This window comes from Lagopus muta, chromosome 3 (assembly GCF_023343835.1).
Source record: "Lagopus muta isolate bLagMut1 chromosome 3, bLagMut1 primary, whole genome shotgun sequence".
NCBI lineage: Eukaryota > Metazoa > Chordata > Aves > Galliformes > Phasianidae > Lagopus > Lagopus muta.
In genome coordinates, this window is record NC_064435.1 from 77,058,671 (window position 1) to 77,079,019 (window position 20,349).

The window sequence follows — 20,349 nt, forward strand, 5'->3', positions numbered from 1 at the left end:
GTAAAATAATGAGAAATACCAATAGTTTTTGTACAGCTGCTTTTAAATTATGAGAATGACTTCAATTTTAACTCTAAAATGACAGAAATACAGTGTCATCTGCCAATATGTTTGAAAATGGAGATAGCAATCAGAGATCCTAAGGTGACATGGAATATTATTGTTCTGAATTATTTGAGAAATTCAGAGTTCCAAAGAGCTATTTATTTGTCATCAGTATCCATTCTTCACAGCTAATGAAATTGTTGCATACTTTCTTCTGTCTAGTGACATAAACGTTATCTGCTGCTACACTTCCTTCACTGCATCCTGATCTTTGCATGCAAGTAAATAGAGACTCACTGCTCAAAAGAAACTTGTCGCCAGTGTATATCAGCTCCTGATGTATTATCTACCACAATTTGATACTGAATTCTACCAATACTGTCAAAGTTATGTTGGAGAAATAATACTTCTGTTCCTTCACTCCCCACAATTTTATGACCATATGTGTTAAACTGAAAAGACAAGATCTGTCAAAAAATTTGCTTTGGATCTAGAGTTTTGGAGCTAGATGTTAACTTGTAAATGAGAAAAAAATCACTGTGTAAGCAGTCTGAATATCCAAAAATCCATCACAGACAAGGGCGGAGTTTTTTTTGTTTTCTGTTTAAGTGAAATTTTTCCTGCCTAAATGTCATAGATTACTCTTTCCTTCAGATTTGGAAGGAGTCTCCTGACAGTTTTCTCCATTTGTTTACATTTCTTATGTTATTACACAAATTGATCTACGTGTCTATAATGAGATATATTACGTTTGAGATAGATGTATGTATTTACAGTGACTGTTAACAAAAGTAGTCCAAAATTTGTTTATGCATACAATATTACTTAGGTTTCTATTTATTTCCTAATCCTTTTGGCTGCCACGTGACAGACATTCATGTAGCTTTCATTTACTAACTTTGTCAGCTCAATTTTAATGTATGCTTTAAAAAAATCATAGAAAAAATTCTTGTGGTTTTGTGGTCATGAGTGGGTTACTGGATCTTGATTATGAAATAACAGGTTAATTTCTCCATTATTGAGCTAATCTTCAAATATCATTTGTAGAACTTTGTCATCTTGATATTATGTTGTATCTCTGTGTGCATAACCAGATGGGAAGGGAAAAGAGAAAACTCCCTTGGTACAAATAGCATCTGACAAGAAGAAATAAGACCACCTGTTGTGCTGTGTAAAGGCAAGGTTAAGGCTTCTTAAGATGGATGAAGATTTTTGCCTGCTTTTTTCTCTGGTCCACGTAGACCTGTAATTTCTTTCTTAGATTTTACTGGCATTATTAACTGCATTCCTGAGACCATAGCCCAAAATGTATGGTTTACCCAACACTGCAAGTTGTAGTAATTAACAGTTCTTGGACCTCTTTCATGCTCTTCTTCCTTCCCTATACATACTCATTACTGTGGTTTGTCAATTATCTTCCAAACTGTATTTAAAAAAGATAACTCTCTACCATTAGCAATTGCTCAGAAGTTGCTAATAGCTCTCATGAGAGCACTTGTCTCACCCCATATCTCCCACCTTATCAAAAGGTCACATTAATTACAGGACCCTTGCTGGGAATAAATCAATGTGTCAATCAGAGACAGAATTGTGCTGCAGTTGGAAAGTAAAAATTCCAGAACAAGGATATATTTAGGAGCTAACCACTTTTTTTTTTTATATATACTATATTTGTGTGTTAACCTGAGAACTAGAAATAATGTACTCTGTTAAGATAAAGGCGTGTGAATGTATTAAAAATTATTCACATATTTATTTGTAACTTTACAGCCAGTTACTTATCTTCTTAGAATAGCTACTTAGAATTCTAGCACCCCATCCTTACTTGTAAAATCTGAAAAATCATAGCCTTCAGCTAAAAAGAAAACTTAAAAAAAATGAGAGATGCATTGAATTCATGTGTTCATTCTCTCTGGCAAATAGTGTTTATCTTTAAGTATTCATCTATGAATATTTCAGTGATGGATCATAAGAATATCTCAGCTGCAATAATGATTTCCTTGTTTAGTCTCTTTAGACTGTAAGCAGATATAGATCTGCAAAACTGTTTATGATATTCTTAGAATTTGTAGGGCTCTTTATGGTTTTTTGATTATTATTATTTTTTTTTTACCTCTGTGAAACAAAGCAGATAGTTCTAACACGGTACTGAAATAACAAACTGCATGAGCAAAAAGGAAAGGAAAACATCTAGCTTTTTCTGTTGCTTCACTCATTTTTCCTCCTGGTCCAGTATTATTATATTACACTCTTTTCTAGCAGTGATAGAGTGCATAAAAACTCATTTACAGACTGCTGTTAAATCCCAAGATTTAGATCAAATTCTCACATATTGTTATTACCAGCAGCCTAATTCTTGAAGATCTTAATTGTGTGCTAACTACTCAAGCAGGTTAACGTAAAATTTAATTTGTGCTCATCAGCTTGAGGCTACAGAAATATGCAATAAACTTGATTTATAAACTTCTAATTTTGCTGGCTATTAAATAAAAATAATTTGTGTGTGCATGTGTCAATATTGGAGAGGAAGCAGTCTAATAACTTTCTAAATATAGTTGGACTGGTTATGTTACATTCATTTAACTTGATGTCTGAGTCATTGTTTTAGATCCAGGAAACCTGAAGTTTGCCTCTCAGTACACCCAGAATAAAAAGAGGAAAGCATCTAGCTTTCACTTACATAGGGAATTCAAGGAAGGGATAAATGCAGGAAAGATAGGAGAATGTTCTCAAATATTAAGGTAAATTGAAGACATAGCAGTGATTGATTTTAATTTTTTCTTTTTTTTATAGAAATAATCACAGAATCGTAGGGGTTGTAAGGGGCGTTTAGAGATCATTGAGTCCAAATCCCCTGCTCTAATGCAGGATCCTACAGAAAGTTGCAAAGGAAGGTACCAGGCGGGTCCTGAATAACTTTGCAGGAGAATCCACAACCTATCTGGGCAACCTGTTCCAGTGCTTTCTAACCCTTAAAGAATGACATGACAAGATTGCAACAAGTCTCTTAAGAGCTGTGCTGTGAGATCTATGAGAGGAGTCCTGAGTGGATCTCAGTAAGTGGAAATTGAGGACTAGATTACAAGTATAATGTGTTTTGGTGAAGGTTGACCATCTGGTCTGTCTGTTGCTCCAATCTGAGATGTACACTGTGCAGCACCAGTGTCCTTCTTGAGTGTGAGAGCAGTTGAAGTTGTTCCACTTTCCCAACACACTCTTGCCTTAAAACCTGTTGTGCTCAATGCAGCATGTGACTCAGCTCTGAGCAGCCACTTGCTCATACCCATAGTGGGGTAGGGAGAGAATTGGAAGAGGTAACACTGCAAGAGCTCCAGGGTTGAGGTAAAGATAGCTCAGTAAGAAAGGAAAAAAAAACAAAACTAAAAAGGAAAAGAAAATTGGCTGGTCCAGTTATGAGACGTTCATTCAGAAATTTGTTCCTCAGAAGAAAGCTTCTAATTTTCCCTTGTTCTAAGCATGATAGGAGTTATTAGTTGTATTTTGTAATTTTTGCAGTACTCTATTGGCACTCTATATGTTGTGATCCTGGGCCTCATTGGTCTAAGAAAGATGGTGCCTGCAGGCATAAAACAGCATGGAAATCTTTGATTCTGAATTGTTTGTAACAAACGAGTCATTGAACAGATTCTAAGAGAGAGATATTTCAGTATAGATTAGTGGAATGAATACAACTAGTATTGTACCTAGTTATTATTTTTAATATTGGAGCAGCATTTTGTGTCTGAAAATGTTTGGTAAGACATTTAGTAATTTGTTAATGCACTGATGACAAGTTGAATATTAATGAAAAATCTTTTGAATGAATGGTATATTGTGTTCCTTCTGAGATCGTAAGGTGATTTTTTTTTTTTTTTTTTTTTTTACTTAAATCAACATTTGAGAGTTGGATCATGAACACGAAAAGTCAGATGTACTGAGACATGGTGTTATGTTATGTTATGGTATTATGTTGGATAAAGTATCTGAGCTATTGTGATCTTCTTCTCTTTTTGCATTTTTTGAATTTCTATTATTACAGAAATGTGGGCACAAAGGGAAGAGATTCAAGTGACCTACTTTCTAATTCGTAAACAAAATTATTTGGTCTTGTGAAGAGCAAAGTGTTCTGGTTTCTCTTCCCGAGAGCCCTCTAACATTCTTCTGAGTGCAGTGCACAATAAACTTCTGCTTCTAAATGTCATTACTTGCAGGTTTAAAAGACAAATTTAAATGGTTTGTTTGACACAAGCGTTGAATTTAGCATCTTGTTAGTAAAACCTATTATACATTTTCATAAGTGAATTATTGTGAAATGAAGTTTGTGGAGGATAATAGATTGCTTTCTGTCTTAGTCCAAGGAGAGCCTCCTACTGTACCTCAGAGCTGGCTTCTGAACCAAAGCAGGTGATCTTGTGCAGAGAGAACTGCAGGGCAAAGCTGCAGCACAATTTGATAAAGAATACATTTGATTAATAAAACTGATGAAGTAATGAAAACTAGAACTAGATTTAGGTTGCAAACTGACTTCGAACATACTCGTCTACATTTCATAATAAATGTTTATGAAATATGAAGTTGTTGACAGTAGCACAATGATATCCATACTTTTTTTTCTTTCTAAAATTAAGAAAGATAGGACAGTTTAAAAAAAAGTTGTCTTACTCATATTTTATTCCTTTGTAATCTGATTGATTGACTGTCTTTATTCATTAACCAGAAAAGTCATTTACATATGAACAGCACAATCCTTTCTTAGGAAATTATGATCGTTATTAAATAATACCTCATTAGCTACATTGATTCTTTTGACAATAAGTAATCACGAATTAACTAGAATATAAAAAAGCAATACCTTAATGTTTTATGGTGTGTATTAATCTCAGCCATTTCCCATGACTGGTATTGTTCTTTCAAATGCAAATCTTTAAGCGTTTTAGGTAACTAACGCTTTGCCCTTTATGTAGATTGTTTGAAAATACTACAAGTTTTAGAAAAGGCTTCTGTTTTACATGGGGGATTCTCCTTCCTGTATTACTTGGAGCAACCAGCTGGTAGGAGGAGGCAGCAGCAGGTGTAGATCCCTCTGCTCTTGGGAACTCCCAGCTCATGGAGGAAGGTGCTTGTTTTTTCTGTTTGTATGATAAAAGCCTGTGTTAGGTTAATGAATGGTGCTGCTGGCCACCAGGAAAAAATGTTAATAACCTTATTTCCAGACTTAACAGCTAAGGACCTAGAGAACAAGTTAAAGTTTTATATGTTGATTTTATATTAACAATTTTTAACCATCGCTGTTTTTAGATATTTCTAAGGTTACCTTCTATGCATAGTAATAGCTGAATAAATAGATTCGGGTCCTTTTACCAATTGAAGGAGAGAACTCAACTTTTCCCAAATGCCTGCAGAAAGTAGGAGCTCTTAATTTTTATGCCAGACTATTTTCTGAGGCAAAAGGTAGGGACCATTAAAGTAGTTTCATGTTCTGCCGAAGTATTTCTAATGCAAGTAAAAAGAAAAAAATACCTGTCATAAAATAGAAGTGCCCATCAAAGCTTCATGAGAACATTTGACAAGCAATTTACCTGTCTAGCAATAGAGTATTTATTACAGGCAGATAGGACGTTTGTCTTTTCAAATTTTTGAGTTCCTCTTGTCTTGAAGTTAGGCACTGTAATTAAATGTAATTGTGTTATTTTATTGTAATATAATTGTATGGAATGATATATAGAGGTAATTTGAAAATCTCTCTAAATTATTTTAAAATATTTAGCAATAGAGTTTGCTTGAATCAATAATTTTAATGTAGGTACTTTAAGCTGTTAATCACATTTAATAAGAGCTGAAGTATATTTACACATCCAATCACAAAATATTGTTTTTTGTTTATTGTTTTTGAACTTTTTCAGAAATCCGGAAAGTATTTGTCATAGTCTTTCACCTTTTTGCCTTTCTGTCTTTTCATTTTCCATATTATATTCAGGAGGCATCACAAAAATTAATGTTGGTATACTCTCGGTCCAGCTCCAACACAGCTATGTATCTGGGAATAATTATTTTCTTGCAATTTTGTAATTCTTAACTGTTAATACATGTTTCAGAGACAAGGATAGGAGTAATTGATTATTTTTTTTCAAGAAAATATCAGGATTAACAGAAGAAAACATTCTGTTAGTATTTTCTTGAGATATCCATTTAAAAATAAGCAGTATAAACAGGAGGGGGTACGACTGTTCATAAGGGTGACTAGTGATAGGACAAGGGGTAATGGCTTTAAACTAAGACAGGGGTGGTTTAGGTTAGACATTAGGAGGAAGTTTTTCACACAGACGGTGGTGACACACTGGAACAGGTTGCCCAAGAGGTTGTGAATGCTGCATTCTAGTAGGCACTCAAGGCCAGGCTGGATGTGACTCTGGCAGACTGGCGTAGAGGCTGGTGACCCTGCACACAGCAGGAGGGTTTGAAGCTAGGTGATCATTGTGGTCCTTTTCAACCTAGGCTATTCTATGGTTCTATGAAAAATACTAATTTATTATTACTTTTTAAAGGAAAATGATAAAGCATTCATTTTCTTGTAGCAAATCAAAGGATATGCTTATATAACTTAATCTGAGAATATCTGCATATTCTCGGTATATCTGATATACCTCCTAAAATGAGATTCATATAACATGAAAGAAAAATGAGGTTTTTTCAGCTGTTACCATGTTATTTCTAGTATGTGGCCCTTATAAAGATGATTGTATTCCAAAAGAAAATTTGGAAGATCTGTGGTATTGTTGGGATTTAAGGCTGAAATACTTCATGAAGTACTTGAAATGTTCTAGATAATATGCTAGCAATTCCTCCTCCTCTCATAGTTCCACATCATTCCATAACTCCTGAATGCTGAGTGGAATTGGCACAGAGGTGAAATAGGATGTCTTTTCTAGCCTGGCAGTGCAAGTAGAGACATGCAAATTCTTCTGCTGAACAAGGAATTAGAACTCCGGGTAACATGCTGTAGCAACAGGGATGGAAGATACAGCTGGGTTCTGGAAGCCATTTGTGAAATAGACACCTGTCTTCCAGCCCTTATAGCACATATGCTTATATTTACCTCAGCATGCATAAGAAGTAAATGTGAGTCTACATTTAAAAAGAAAAAATGCAGAATGTGGGCATGGCTGTTGCATATGTTAAATTCCATGAATTAGTAGAACTTCTATTGAGTTTCACAGTGGCTTTATATGTGTGTTTCTTTTTCACTGTAATAGACTTCATCAGTTTGTTTGTCTACAAGAAAAAAAAAAGAGGGCAGAAAACACTGATTTTTTTTTTCCCTACTATGTTTTAAAACTTCCACATGCTTAAAGTGTACCATTTATAAAGCAGAGGGAAATACATTAATGCTAACAAAGCAAGCACTGAAGCATTATATTCTTTTGTAAAATCTATGAATGCTGTATACTACTGCTCACAATTAATGTTTGGTTATGGTTTATTGTATCTGCTGTTAAATACATCTGAGTTTTGTGTTGCGTTTACAAATGTGTTTACATGTAATTCAGTGTGTGGCTGATGCAATGTCATACATTTTTTTAAACAAAGCAAGGATACACAACTGTGCTACTTAAAAGTTCTTAAAAATATAGTTCATGCTATGGTCAAAAAAAATGTTTAATTCTCTTGGTGCCAGCTGGGAATGATTTTTCATCCAAGATGGATAATTCAAAAATAATTAAATTGCTTTTAGATTGCCTACAGGCAACTTTATTATTTAACTTTATTATTTTTGTAACTGCATGGATTCTAAGCCAGCATGAGATATCTGTAAGTGTTATCATTTCTTTATCTGCCATGTTTAGATTTTTCTCCCCTTTCTTTACAGCAGGCTTTATTTTGTGTTTTGCTCCGAGCATGCTGTTAGTACACAAGAAACAATAAAAACTAATCACAGTCATCAGCCACATTCTATTATCCTTAGGGCTTGATGTAAAACCTGCCAGAGATTAGAAGTCTTTTACAGGTAGAACAACAGAGCTCTGCAGTCAGCATTTGGAATGCTGTAGATCTTACTTCGGTTCTAGAATTGAATACTGTGGGAATTTGTGCAAACCTCTTTACCTTTCTTTCCTTCAGCCAGTTAACTTCACTTATTCAGACGCCAAGTTCTCAGAAGTAGGTGCTGTTATTCTGTCCAAGTTTGTCGTGACTAGAGTTCAGGTATAAGGGAAGTGTTGGACAGTTTCTTAGCAAGATATTGCTGTAACATTTGTGGAAAAACACCTCATGTTCAGTGACCATTCCTGAATTTACTAGCACTGAGCCAGAGATCTTGTCTTGGCAGAGCAGTATGCAATCAGCAATTGGTATGTATATCCTCAGTGGAACTGTGTCATGTATTCAGTTTCCATTCAATTCAGTTACATTCCAAAGTGATGAATCTAGGCTATCTGCAATATCATTCTACATTCATGATAAAACTGGTATTTAATTGTGTACAATGAGAATCAAATAACCATAGAATCATTAAGGTTGGAAAAGACCACTAAGATCATCTAGTCCAACCATTGGATTATCACCACCGTGCCCAATAGCCATGTCACTTTGTGCCTCATCTACCAGGAGAAACACCTGAACACCTCCTGGAATGGTGACTCCTTTAGTTCTCTGGGCAGCTTGTGCCAGTGCCTCACCACTCTTTCTGAGAAGAAATTTTTCCTAACATGCATGAATGTTGATGTTTGGCTTTTTTTTTTTTTTTTTTTTTTGTGTGTGTGTGTGTGTAATTTTCACTTGTTTTTGTATTTATAAACAGGGACATTTGGTTTCACTGTTCTATCCTTTTTAAGCAAACTTTCAACCCCAAAAAAGCAATGTATAGAAACATATATATTTTTTCAGGTAGATATTTTTCCTTACGCATGGGATTTATGCTTGCTGTTTTAAGTAACCTTCTCCCTATGATTTTTTAGCTGTCTTCTTATTAAAAATCTATGACCAGACTGTGGAAGGTCTGGCCATGGGCAGAAATCTCACAATGCAATTCCTTAGCTGGAGTTTAGAAATGAATAGAGAACAGTCAGATTCAAGCCTCATTCTGCCTCATTTTCATAGCCTTCTGTTCCTATTTCTCTATGGGCTTGGAGAGGATACTCTAAATGCTTAAAGTCTGATGTCAAAATGTGGGTATCAGGACATAAGCAGAGTTATTAAATAACTTCACAAATGAAAACTGGTAACTTTATTCTTTAGAAATTTATATTAATGACAGTCACGATGTTACACATCTTAGAGAAAGAGGAATGGTGTGCCAGCATAAAATCTGCAATTAGTTATAGTATCAATATAATTTCAGCTTTATCGGTGTGGAATGATACTGAAGCTTCCTTGGGTTCATCATTTGAGAATATAGTTGTTTATAAGTGCCTCACTTCAAATGCTTGAAGTGGCTGGGAGTAGAAAGCAGCATTATTGTTCCATTTGAAAGAAGCATCACATGCTGCTTAAGAAGTGAACCATGTGCAATAAAGCAAACAAGCATTTATTTGTTAGGAGATGTGGTGCTGTTCAAGAGTTCATTGAGGTGTGCAGTTAGCTTTCTGTAATTTGGAGGCTTTAAGTCAACTGTTAGCATTTCTCTTAGAATACTCTAACTGAAATAGATTTCTCATTTTAGTACAGAAAGTATAGGATGTCTTACTACCCAGTGTTACTTGTAGGACGCATTGTCTGTGTTATTGCCATAGGGATCTGTACTGAGCCACAGAACACTAGATTCAGAACATTTTTCTCCCTCAGGACCTGGCATTTTCCAGAGTGTTGCAGGCTTCCTAGGAATAGGCTGCCCAGGAAAGTTGTGGATGACCCATCCCTAGAGGTGTTCAAAGCCAGATTGGATGGAGCCTAAGGCAGGCCCTAGGTCTAATATTAAATGGGGAGGTTGGTGGCCCTGCATGTGGCAGGGGGATTGGACATTCATGATCCTTGAGGTCCCTTCCAAGCCTGGACATTCTGTGATTCCGCCCCCGATGCTTTCTGCACTGCCTGGACCCAGTGTTTCCAGCTGTCAGCTCTGGAGCTGATGTAGTAGCCCTAAACTTGAGCAGCTGCAGCACTGGGAAAGTTGACTTAGAGAGGGAAAGGGCACCCAGGCTTCTGGCAGAACTGCCAGGTGGCCTCACAGGAAGTGGGCCCAAGTTTTTAGCTGTGCAGCTTAGGAGCAGTGTGTTTTGCCAGGGCAACAGCTCATCAATTGCTGCGATTACTTTTGTTTTAATGAAGGTTTGGCTTCTGTCAACAGCCAGCATAGAAGCCATGAGGACACAGCTGGTCAGTTTTCTAGATAATACTCCTATGAAACTGAAATCAGCCCATAATCTGAAATACTGCAGGCCACTTTCCAAGCCTGTATTCCCATTCTGAGCAATGCTGCAATAAATATTTAATCCATAAATTTATATTTTGCCTATTCTAAGTCTCAAAAAAAGGTTCCAAGCTGCCTGTTTTAATATAAACTTACAGTAAAAGACCAGACTCTTAGATATTGCTTGCTTAGAAGAAGTTGGAAATAGTGCATACATTAGTTTGATTGAAAATCTGTTAGGCAGGTTTTTTTCTGCTCATAGTCAGGAAAGTGTGCTAACCAGCTTGGCTATGAAGTTCAGTGTAGCTCCCAGAGAAATTTGAAACTGGAAATAAGTACTGATGAAAAAAATAGTGGTTTTCAAGAGCCCAGCTCTTGTTACTCATAAAGAGGAAATTTTTTCAACATTTTGACATGTTATTCACACCATCCTCTAGAAGTGTGTAACACAATACAAGGTGGTGACATTGCAGTAAGAGATATCAAAGATGGCAGAAGCTGCTTGAAGCACAGACTGCTTCATTTCTTCTTACACTGGTATTACAAAAGCAGACTGCTTTCCATTGAGAACAATTCATGTTGCAAGCTGAGTCAAAGTATCACCCCCAAGGTAAAAGGAGCTAAAACAACAGCAACAAAAAGTTCAGTATATTCAGTGCATCACAAAAAAATTTCCACAATCATCTTGCCTTAGTTATTTTGAGGAAATTATGAGAAAACAGATATAAACATTACTCTTATCAGCTCTCATTAAAAAAATAAATAAAAATTGTTACTTTTTGAAATATTTGTTCATTACCTTCTCAAACTTTTTTGAAATTTAATTCTGAAAAAAAAGTTCAAATTTTCTCTTATACTCTTGTAAAATGATTAAGTATTAAATACATAGTATAAAATAAGTATATTTATTTAATATAACTAATAAGTATGTTTTCCTGTAGGATCGTTACTCCTCTCACAAGAATCACACATACAGACTGTCTGTAGGTGAAAAAGACCTCTGGAGATCACCTGGTCTAATCCCTATTCAAATAGATTCACTTAGAGCATGTAGCACAGGACTGTGTTTAGGTAAGTTTTGAGTATCTCGAGAAAAGGAGAGTCTGCAGCATCTCTGGGCAGTGTGTTCCAGTGTATTCCTTCTAATTATTCCTATATTTTGCATAGAAGGGATTTCCAAGTTTGCACAACAACTTGGAGTTTTTGCTTGTGAAGAAATTTCAGCTATTAAATGTGCCAAAGGAGGGTGTATTTTAGTTTGCAAAGGGTTCTGAATTGTTGATTTGTATGGCCTATTTTCATTTGAGATGAAACTTAAAGCTATTTTGTTTCACTGTGGCAGTATAGATTTAATAGATATTTGTTCCTGTTAAAAACAATCTTTTGTCACTGTAAAAGATTGCTATTTGAAAGAGAATTTGTGAGCAAAATAATTCATCAATAAAATTTATATTTTTAGAGACTGGATAGTTAATTCTCATAGCATGTGTACATTATAGGGTGTAGGCTTATTCAAGCATTAAAATGTTCTAATACTACTGCTATCTGTGCTGATAGCTGTCAGAGGAATGTTTGGTAACAAAATGAGGATAGAAGCGATAGCAGAAAAGGAAAGATCAGGTCATCTTTGGCATTCTTGGTTCTTTGTTCTAATAAATGAACTTCTGACATTTTCCATTCATATGGTAGCAGGCTCATGGGAACATTGAAATGGTCTTGTGAAACACTTGGTTCCATCTTCCATACAAATATTCCACTTGCTAAAACAGAATCAATAAACACCTCTCTCTGCTCCCAGAATCCCAAGCTATAAGGCAGTAATGGTATTGTGTGAAAAACAGAATATTTTAAAAGGCAAGAAGTGGATATAGGGAGAAGGGAAGGGAGAGAGGAGAATGCACTGTTTGGGGGGGGCATTTCTACTTTGAATTTTATGTTTGAACAATATTTATCCATACGTACTAAAAGTAAGCAGAACACTACATGGAGTTTCAGACAGCTTCCACGCATTCTCTTTGAAATAATGTTTTGTCCATATGCAGAATCAAAGACGGGCCAAGGTTGGAAGGGATCTCAAGGATCATAAACCTCCAACCCTCCTGCCACATACAAGGCCACCAACCTCCCCATTTAATATTAGATAGGGCTTCCCAGAGCCCCATCCAATCTGGCCTTGAACACCTCTAGGGATGGGTCATCCACAACCTCTCCGGGCAGTCTGTTCCAGCACCTCACTACTTTCATAGCAAAGAATTTAATTCGTCTTCAACAGGCTGGTTGTTACACCAGAGGGTAAGTCTTTCACAGTCTTTCTTTGTGGACTATCATGCAACAAATTTTTACTGCTGGCTGCTATCAGGACATTTTTCTATTTCCAAACCTTTCCATACATTCAGTCATCTTTTTTCATGAACTAGAATACAATCAATTTTACTTACAGGTAGTCTTGAAGAAAAATGAATTCTAAACAATGATTTCAAATACAGGCTTCAGCCCTTCAGAAAGATTTCAAGAGAAGTTCCTCCACAGTGTACTTACTGTAATTTCAGGAACCAACAGAAGTGATTTATTAAATTATTATGTGTTTTCATAAAGGACGGAGCATTTTAAAATTCTGTTTATTTATTTATTTGTTGAGCACTACTATATCTAAAAGCCTAACACCCCTCCTGCCACCCATGGCAAATTGCATGATTCAGGTTCATGAAACTCACCAGAACTTAATGCTTACTGTAAAATGCTACCTATGCATAAGTATAGATATATGTAGGAATAAACTGTATACACATGTTCAAGCTTTGCAACTTTGATTTTGTCTAAACAGCATGAGTGACACAAGGATATTAATTTTCTACAGCAGTCCTCTATATTCTGAGCTGACTGAGGCTTCCTGATGTGAAAATGTTAAAAAATGAAAAAAAGGAAATTGAGACAATGCAAAATATTTGATGTTTTGCTGTATCTTTTTTTTTTTTTTAGAGATAAAAGCAGATAGACCAAGTTTGCTTACACAGATCCACGTTATTTACTGGAATGAAAATATAAAAATATTATTTGCTTCAGAGAATAGCCATAGGAAGACACTTGAGCATTATACTATGTACTCAAGAAAATCTTATATAAGAACAAGAAGCTCTCCACTAGTGCATCTGACAAAATCTTTGGAAGAAATATGAGTTTCTTGAAGCCTGTAATTTACACAACTCCAAACAAATTATGTAAGTACCTTAGATTAATCTACTGTAGTTCACAACTGAATGCTTTGAAAGATACAAAAATTTTTAGTTTGCGAAACTGTTTAATGTCAAAATAGTGACAAATCTATGCAGATTTTCCCCATGGAAAAGCGCAAGTATTTTCACATACTTTCCTTAAAGAAGAACCCAACTCGTTTTTATGAACAGCCAGTTGCAAACACGTCCATATGTTTTTCTGGTTGTATCCTCACATGTTGTCTTTGAGAAGACAGAAGTACCTTGTGATGCTCTCCCTCTCATTTTTGAAGACCAAAGGAAAGGCAACAGCTACATCATTCACTTAGATGTGCATGCATCTAAACATGAAGATGCACTACAGGTATCTGAGAAATTCAATTGTTAACTGAGAACTGAGAATACATTTTAGATTCTAACTGAGGCAGGCTTATTGGAAGATAAATATGATGAAATTTTAAAGTTGAACATTGGGATAGTTTCACAACTTGTAGATCAGTTTATTTGTCTTGTGCAGTCACCCCTCCTGCATAATCCTGTTCCCCTCCCCTCCTTTCCATAATCCAGTGCATATGGTGTTGGAGAGGGTTATTTTGGATATTGAATGCTTTCTGTGTACTTCTTATGACAGTCTCATTTCTGCCTTACAATGATTTTCTGTTTGAAGTCATTCCAAACCTCTTGTGTTACAAGGATCCACATTTTTCATACAGATTGTTTTCGGATAAGTTCACCTTACTTCTGAAATTTGTTTGCTTATCCAACTGTGTCATAGGTTACTACTTGTGTAATTTAGAATGCTTTCTTAAATAAGTCTGTTAAAAAGTTAAATAATCTGACTCTCTTGAAACTTGAATGTTAGGATCCCTCAAATATTATGCTATTTCTTTTTAGGACATATTTTAAATATATGCTCCCTCATAATTTTGGAGGACAACACCATTCTATAAGAAAGGAATTAATGCTTCTGTGAACAAAAATATAGATAGTGCAAAAATAACAATAATCAGATTGGCACTATTCCTTTATACCAATTTAATGTTTTTTTGTTCTTTTTATTCAAAGGTCAAGTATAAGAAACACGTGAAAAGCTTGGTGCTCATTGATTTTATTGAAAAGGAAACCAGAAATACATCATTGAAAGGAACCTGAAAGATTGTTCTTCATATTTTAAGAACATAATGCAAGTGTGTGCATGTTCCTTGTTGAGTACTGTTGATTTGAAGGGGCAATTTCCTCTTCATCCTTATTCCAGCCATCTCACCTGCATCCCTCTGGGAAAGGAATGTAGTCCTGACCTCCTGCTTGCATTTGGGCTGGTGGGGAGCTTCAGTCTGAGCAGAGCTCTGTGCTTTCCTATGCAGGATTAACACCACTGGATCGTGAAAAGAACTCCCTGGACCCACTTTCGAATATCTGGTAAATTTGCATATTGAGATATGCATTATGCAATATGATCATCTAGAATTTGAATGATTCTGTGAGTGATGGCTTCCATTAGGAGTGTACGGATCTTGCATTTCAACCATACTTAACCGTATTTAATTGATCCAGCTTAATGACATCTGAACATTTTCATTTGTGAGAGACAGTTGTGCTTTGCACTAAAAATGCATTTTTTTGCCATTTAGTATTTTAAATTCCAGAGGGAAGCCTTGAGTAAAGGTTGTCATCATTTCCATTTCATAGTGAGTTGAGTGAGTTACACACACACTATTCAATATAGTAGTGACTAACTTCAGTTATTAATTCAGTTGAGAGATTTTTATTGTTTATGCTTTATTATGAGTTTTTTTTCCTTCCAAATTACAGTATTTTTCATTAGAAATACTTTTTAAAAGTCATAAAGGTTTTACTGTTTTACTCTGAGTCGCTTATTTAAATTCTGAATTGCCACTGTCTACCTGTACTTCATATTATTTTATTAAGCTGGGGAAGCAACTCTGAAAGATTTTTTTTCTCTTCTTTTAACAAAAGTATATTTTTTAAAATCAACTTTCCAAATATATTAGTTATATTTTTATGATACAGCTTATGATTTTAAGAACACTTCAGTTTCTCTGTAGTATTAAAGAGCATCCAATTAAATTAAGTTGACATCAAGGAATATGTTGTGCTCCTGCAAAAGGAAACACTCTCACAATTTATAGAGAAATCTTAATGTCAACGATCACTTTGCTTACGTATTTATCCTAATTATAAAACATTTTCTTTTCTTAAGTGAGCCTTACATAATATTCAAAGTGTCTGTTTTGCATATCAAATTGAAAGACTTTCATCAATGTTGCTCTCAAACTATAATATACAGAAGCATAAAAGGGTTCTACTTATAGAATTATTGCAAGTTTCAAGATATGTATTTTTGGAACTTCTTTTTGTTTCCTTTAAATAGTTAACCTTTTTATATAGTAAGTTGCATTCTCTTGCCTCAGGGATGCATGCCTTATTTACAGGGCATAACATCTAAGCTCTATCTGTTGGTCTCTCTATTTCTACTATGGTTTCCAGGACAAGAAAAGTTTAGGATACAATGGCAGGATGAGTTCAGAGTGGTTGCTTAATCAAACTGTGATGATTGTCAGGGTTGATAAACTAGTCAATAGAATTATTGTACAAATTTGGCAAGATGAACTAAATGAGTAAACTGGGTTTGAGAGAAAAAATGGAAATAAATTAAAAAAACCCCAAAACCTGCTGTTCTTCAGTTGCCTAAAAAGATAATTAATTTTAAATGTAAAATGTAATCCACTATTTAGTAAATTACGTTCCACCTCACCAAAGTTATACTCTGCTCTTTAGACTCTATATTAAGAATATGCTTTTCTTAATTTTGCTGTGTTGTACAAGTTTTAGATTACAGTTTCCAAATCCTACAAGAAAGAATTGATTCTGAAGTACAACATATCACAATAGTCTGTACTATAGTTTCTATTACTATGGCTAATTACATGGCTCAAAAGAGTAGACCTTTAATGAAGGCAGAACTCCTCTATAATCCACAAAGTAACAGAACTCCTGTATAATCCACAAAGTTTGCAGTGGATAATGGGCATGAAGTTTATTCCGCTTTATTAAAACATATTTCACTTAAAGAAGAACTTTCATCCTAACAGTAGCTGTGTGAGTCCAAGTCCTAAAATGGTAAAGACTGTGAATGGAAGAAAGTAAATTTAGAGATGTCCATAGATTTCAGCAAACCAGTAAATTAGAGGCTAAGTCAAAGAATTTCACAACACTTGAACTTTTGTTTTGTATACATACAACTGGATTATCTGAAGAGTAAATTCATATAGAATAGATATGAATGGGGCCCTAAGACATTGTTTAAAACTCTTTCTGGTCTTCTAACATTTCACAAAAGAAATATAAGTCTACTGGTTTCGACTGTATTTTTTGTTTGTTTGTTTTTCCCCAAAATGTTTACTATTGTATACCTGTGCATATTTTTTAGTTTCTAAATGACTTGTCGTACATTATTCAGAATTATGAAAGTATATCAAGTGAAAATCTGAAGGAAATCTGCCTTTAGCTCAATAATATCAAATAATTTTATAAGGAAAGTGAATGATGGAATAGATGGGATGTTTACTAAATAAAAAACAACAAAAAGATGGCTAGTACTGTCAGATATTTGAAGGCTGTGTTAAAATTCAAAATAACTCATCCTTTTTTTTATTTTTAAGATGTCCTCTCTAATTTGTCAATTCCATAATTAACAATATTTTTTTTGAAAATAGGTGGAAGACTTTCACAGGGTTACAAGATGGATAGCAGACTAATACATCAGGCCAATATTTGCTTCATATAGGATAGAGAATACATTTGTCAATAAGAGAAATGCAGTAATTCCTTCACAAACGTCACACTATGTGTGTCCTATTAAATTAAATGTTAGAAAATGTCCCCCCTTTGTTGCATTGCAACAGTCGCCTTGCAATTGCCTACTACACCCCTCAAAAAATAAAAACACACCAAATAAACAAACAAAAAACAAAAAAAGAATTAAAGAAGAGAATATTTAGAATTAGTTGCTGAGATAATAGAGATCCTGTTCTCGGAATTCTTAGTAGTCATAGAAATATTCCTTTAAAAATGGCATTTATCTAGGTCTTGATGAGGAAGGATGGTAATTAAATGAGCTTTCTTTCTGCCATGCTTTTCCATTATTTTATTGACAAAACTATACATTGTTTAATATATTGATATATTGATAATTAATGTACTGATGGAAAATTATCATATGCTCTTACATTCAGCTATATCCTACTATAAAGTAAAATCAGTTTTCTCTATTTTTGGCATTCTTTTCTTTGTGATGAGAATGTCTTTTAGATGCAGTCACTTCTGATTTTGTGTATGCAATCGAAGCAGTACTGCTCTTCTGTGACCTTCCTTGTTTCTTGTTAAGTGATTGTTTATTCAGACATAATAATTCTTATCTAGTTGGCAGTTTAATATGCCATAGGTGTTTCTTCATCTTCTTCTCATTCATTGATGTCATGAATGTCTGCCTGGACTGTGTTTAATAGCTATCTCATGATATATGAATGTTCTTTATTTAATATCTAAAAGAAATGTACTGAAGGAAAGCTGCTATTCTTTAATACCCAGATATGTTTGGTTTGGTCTGCTGTCCTTCCGTTTGCTTTCTTTCAAATTTTGTTTTTTGGAAGGGGAATTAAGATGAGAGGGGGGAGGGAAAAAAAACAAGAACAAAGCAAATTTGACTTCCTACCTTTCAGTACGCTTTCAGTGTAATTCTGTAATTCACTGATTATATGAGGAAGAGATGTCATTCAAAGGGACCTGGACAGCTTGAAAAGTGGGCCCCTGTGAATCTAATGAGATTCAACACAATTTGTTTGCAAAATATGGCAGTGAAGACAAGACTTTTGAGACATGGATAGAAAGATAGTATAAGATATCACCAATTACCAATGAAAACTTTTCAATTTCAAATAAAGAAATTTCAAAGGACTCCTTAAAGTTTGAAGAAGTTTTTATATAATATCAGGGGACCAACTTTGTCCATTTAGGAGTCCAGTACTGAAATAATAGTGACACACATAATTGCATGTCTGTGTTAATTAAATACAGTACATTGTGTATGCTTACAGTAGCAGTAAGCTATTGGATAGATAGAAAACAATCAAGGTCATTAAAAAGCTTATTTTGAAACATTATTGTTAACATTTTAACTCTGGTATCTCTGAATACGAGATTTTTTTTTTTATGCTTATGTATGTTGCATGCCTGGGGGAAAAAATAACCACAACACAATGAATAACTTTTTATATACATCTTTCTATATAAACAATACTGTAAAATAATATTTTATATTTTATGTTGAAAGTCACAACATTCTGCACATAACAAAATCATCAGTATAATGTGAAAGCAGAGTTAATTGTCTGGGAAGTGATACTTAACACACTGATTTCCTGTGGCCTGTTCATTCGGTCTAACAGAGCTGCAGAGTTCCCCCTTCCCATTTCAGGGAAATGTGTGCTGGCTGTTGGCAATCATGAATGGTGATTAACTCAGCATGTCTCTGAAATCACACAATACAAAATCACCACCTATAAGAATTAAAACAAACAAGTTAGACTTGTGAGTCAGGGTAAAATGCAGACTTTTACAAGATGATTGCAAATGTTATTGGAAAAATATGCAAGTATGGTGTGGGAAAAGCCTAAGAATTCCTAGTATAATCTCATATCCAACTCAAAATGCATTAATGCCATTTATTTAATTTACACTCCTGATAATGCTACCTATATGCTCAAGTATTTCTGAAGCCTATGGAAAATCACTGAGATCCATGTAGCACAGAAAAGGGTCTCCTCCAAAGCAAGCCAGATAAGAAAGGGTATTAAAATGCATTAGAAATTTTCAGGACATGGGGTTGAATGTGTTAACATCCATGTAATCTTAATCCAGACCCAGTGTATCTATCCTGCAATCTCAGTGATGGTGGAGCTCTGTTTATGATAGCATAGGGAAAACAAAGGAAGTAAATGTATGTGTGGTGGGTGAGAAGGTGATGCTAGGATGGAATGTGCAGTTTGAGTCTGTATTGTCCTTCATGGGCATAGAGAGGTCAAGTTAATGAACAGTGGTAAAGAAGCGCCTGCTTGCTTGCCTGAAATTTAAGTGGCAACATGTGTTCTGTGTTCTATAATTATAGAACTATTTTGCTATTTTTACAGTAAAAATATGCCTCTGAAGCATTTCTTCATTTCTAAAAAGAGGTTATTTTCTAGCCTGAAGCAAATTTCCCTACCAAACTATCTGTGCACTTCTATGGACTGTTGAAGTTTGAATTTTGATTTATTCTGGAAACTACAAAAAATTTAATAATGGTCCTATTATTTGTTCTTTTAGGTTATACAGTATGATACTGCATGGAATTTTGTAGTGAGAATGTTGAAGCAAGGAAGTGTTAAAATCCCTATCCATCAAATAACTTACTGCATTCACAGCAGTTTTATTCATGTGGACAATGCAGTAACTGGAAGATGAAAAAGATGCTGTAGAAATGCAGACTGTTCTCCAAATTATTATATGCTTGTGTTAGAAAGGAAAAATTGCAAAAAGCAAACAAGGAACATATTTCCTCATGCATTGAAATCCACTTTGCCCTTCTATTTGCACATCTTACCAGAGAGTAGTGCAAGGTTCATGCCATAAGCTTGACTTCTTAAAGCTTCATATGAAAACCCTTAGTAGATGCTTTACTATATTTCA

The 20,349-nt window shown here is 34.7% G+C and overlaps 1 long non-coding RNA gene across 2 annotated transcripts in view; it reads left to right on the top strand.

Moving 5' to 3' along the window:
* Window positions 1-17,035, top strand: part of LOC125690797 (uncharacterized) — a 72,997-nt gene extending 55,962 nt beyond the window's left edge. For both annotated transcript variants that reach the window (XR_007375802.1, XR_007375803.1), the window contains exons 2-3: window positions 13,370-13,608; window positions 14,668-17,035. This is a non-coding gene — a long non-coding RNA (uncharacterized LOC125690797). The remainder of the gene's footprint in view (window positions 1-13,369; window positions 13,609-14,667) is intronic.
* Window positions 17,036-20,349: the final 3,314 nt, after the last annotated feature.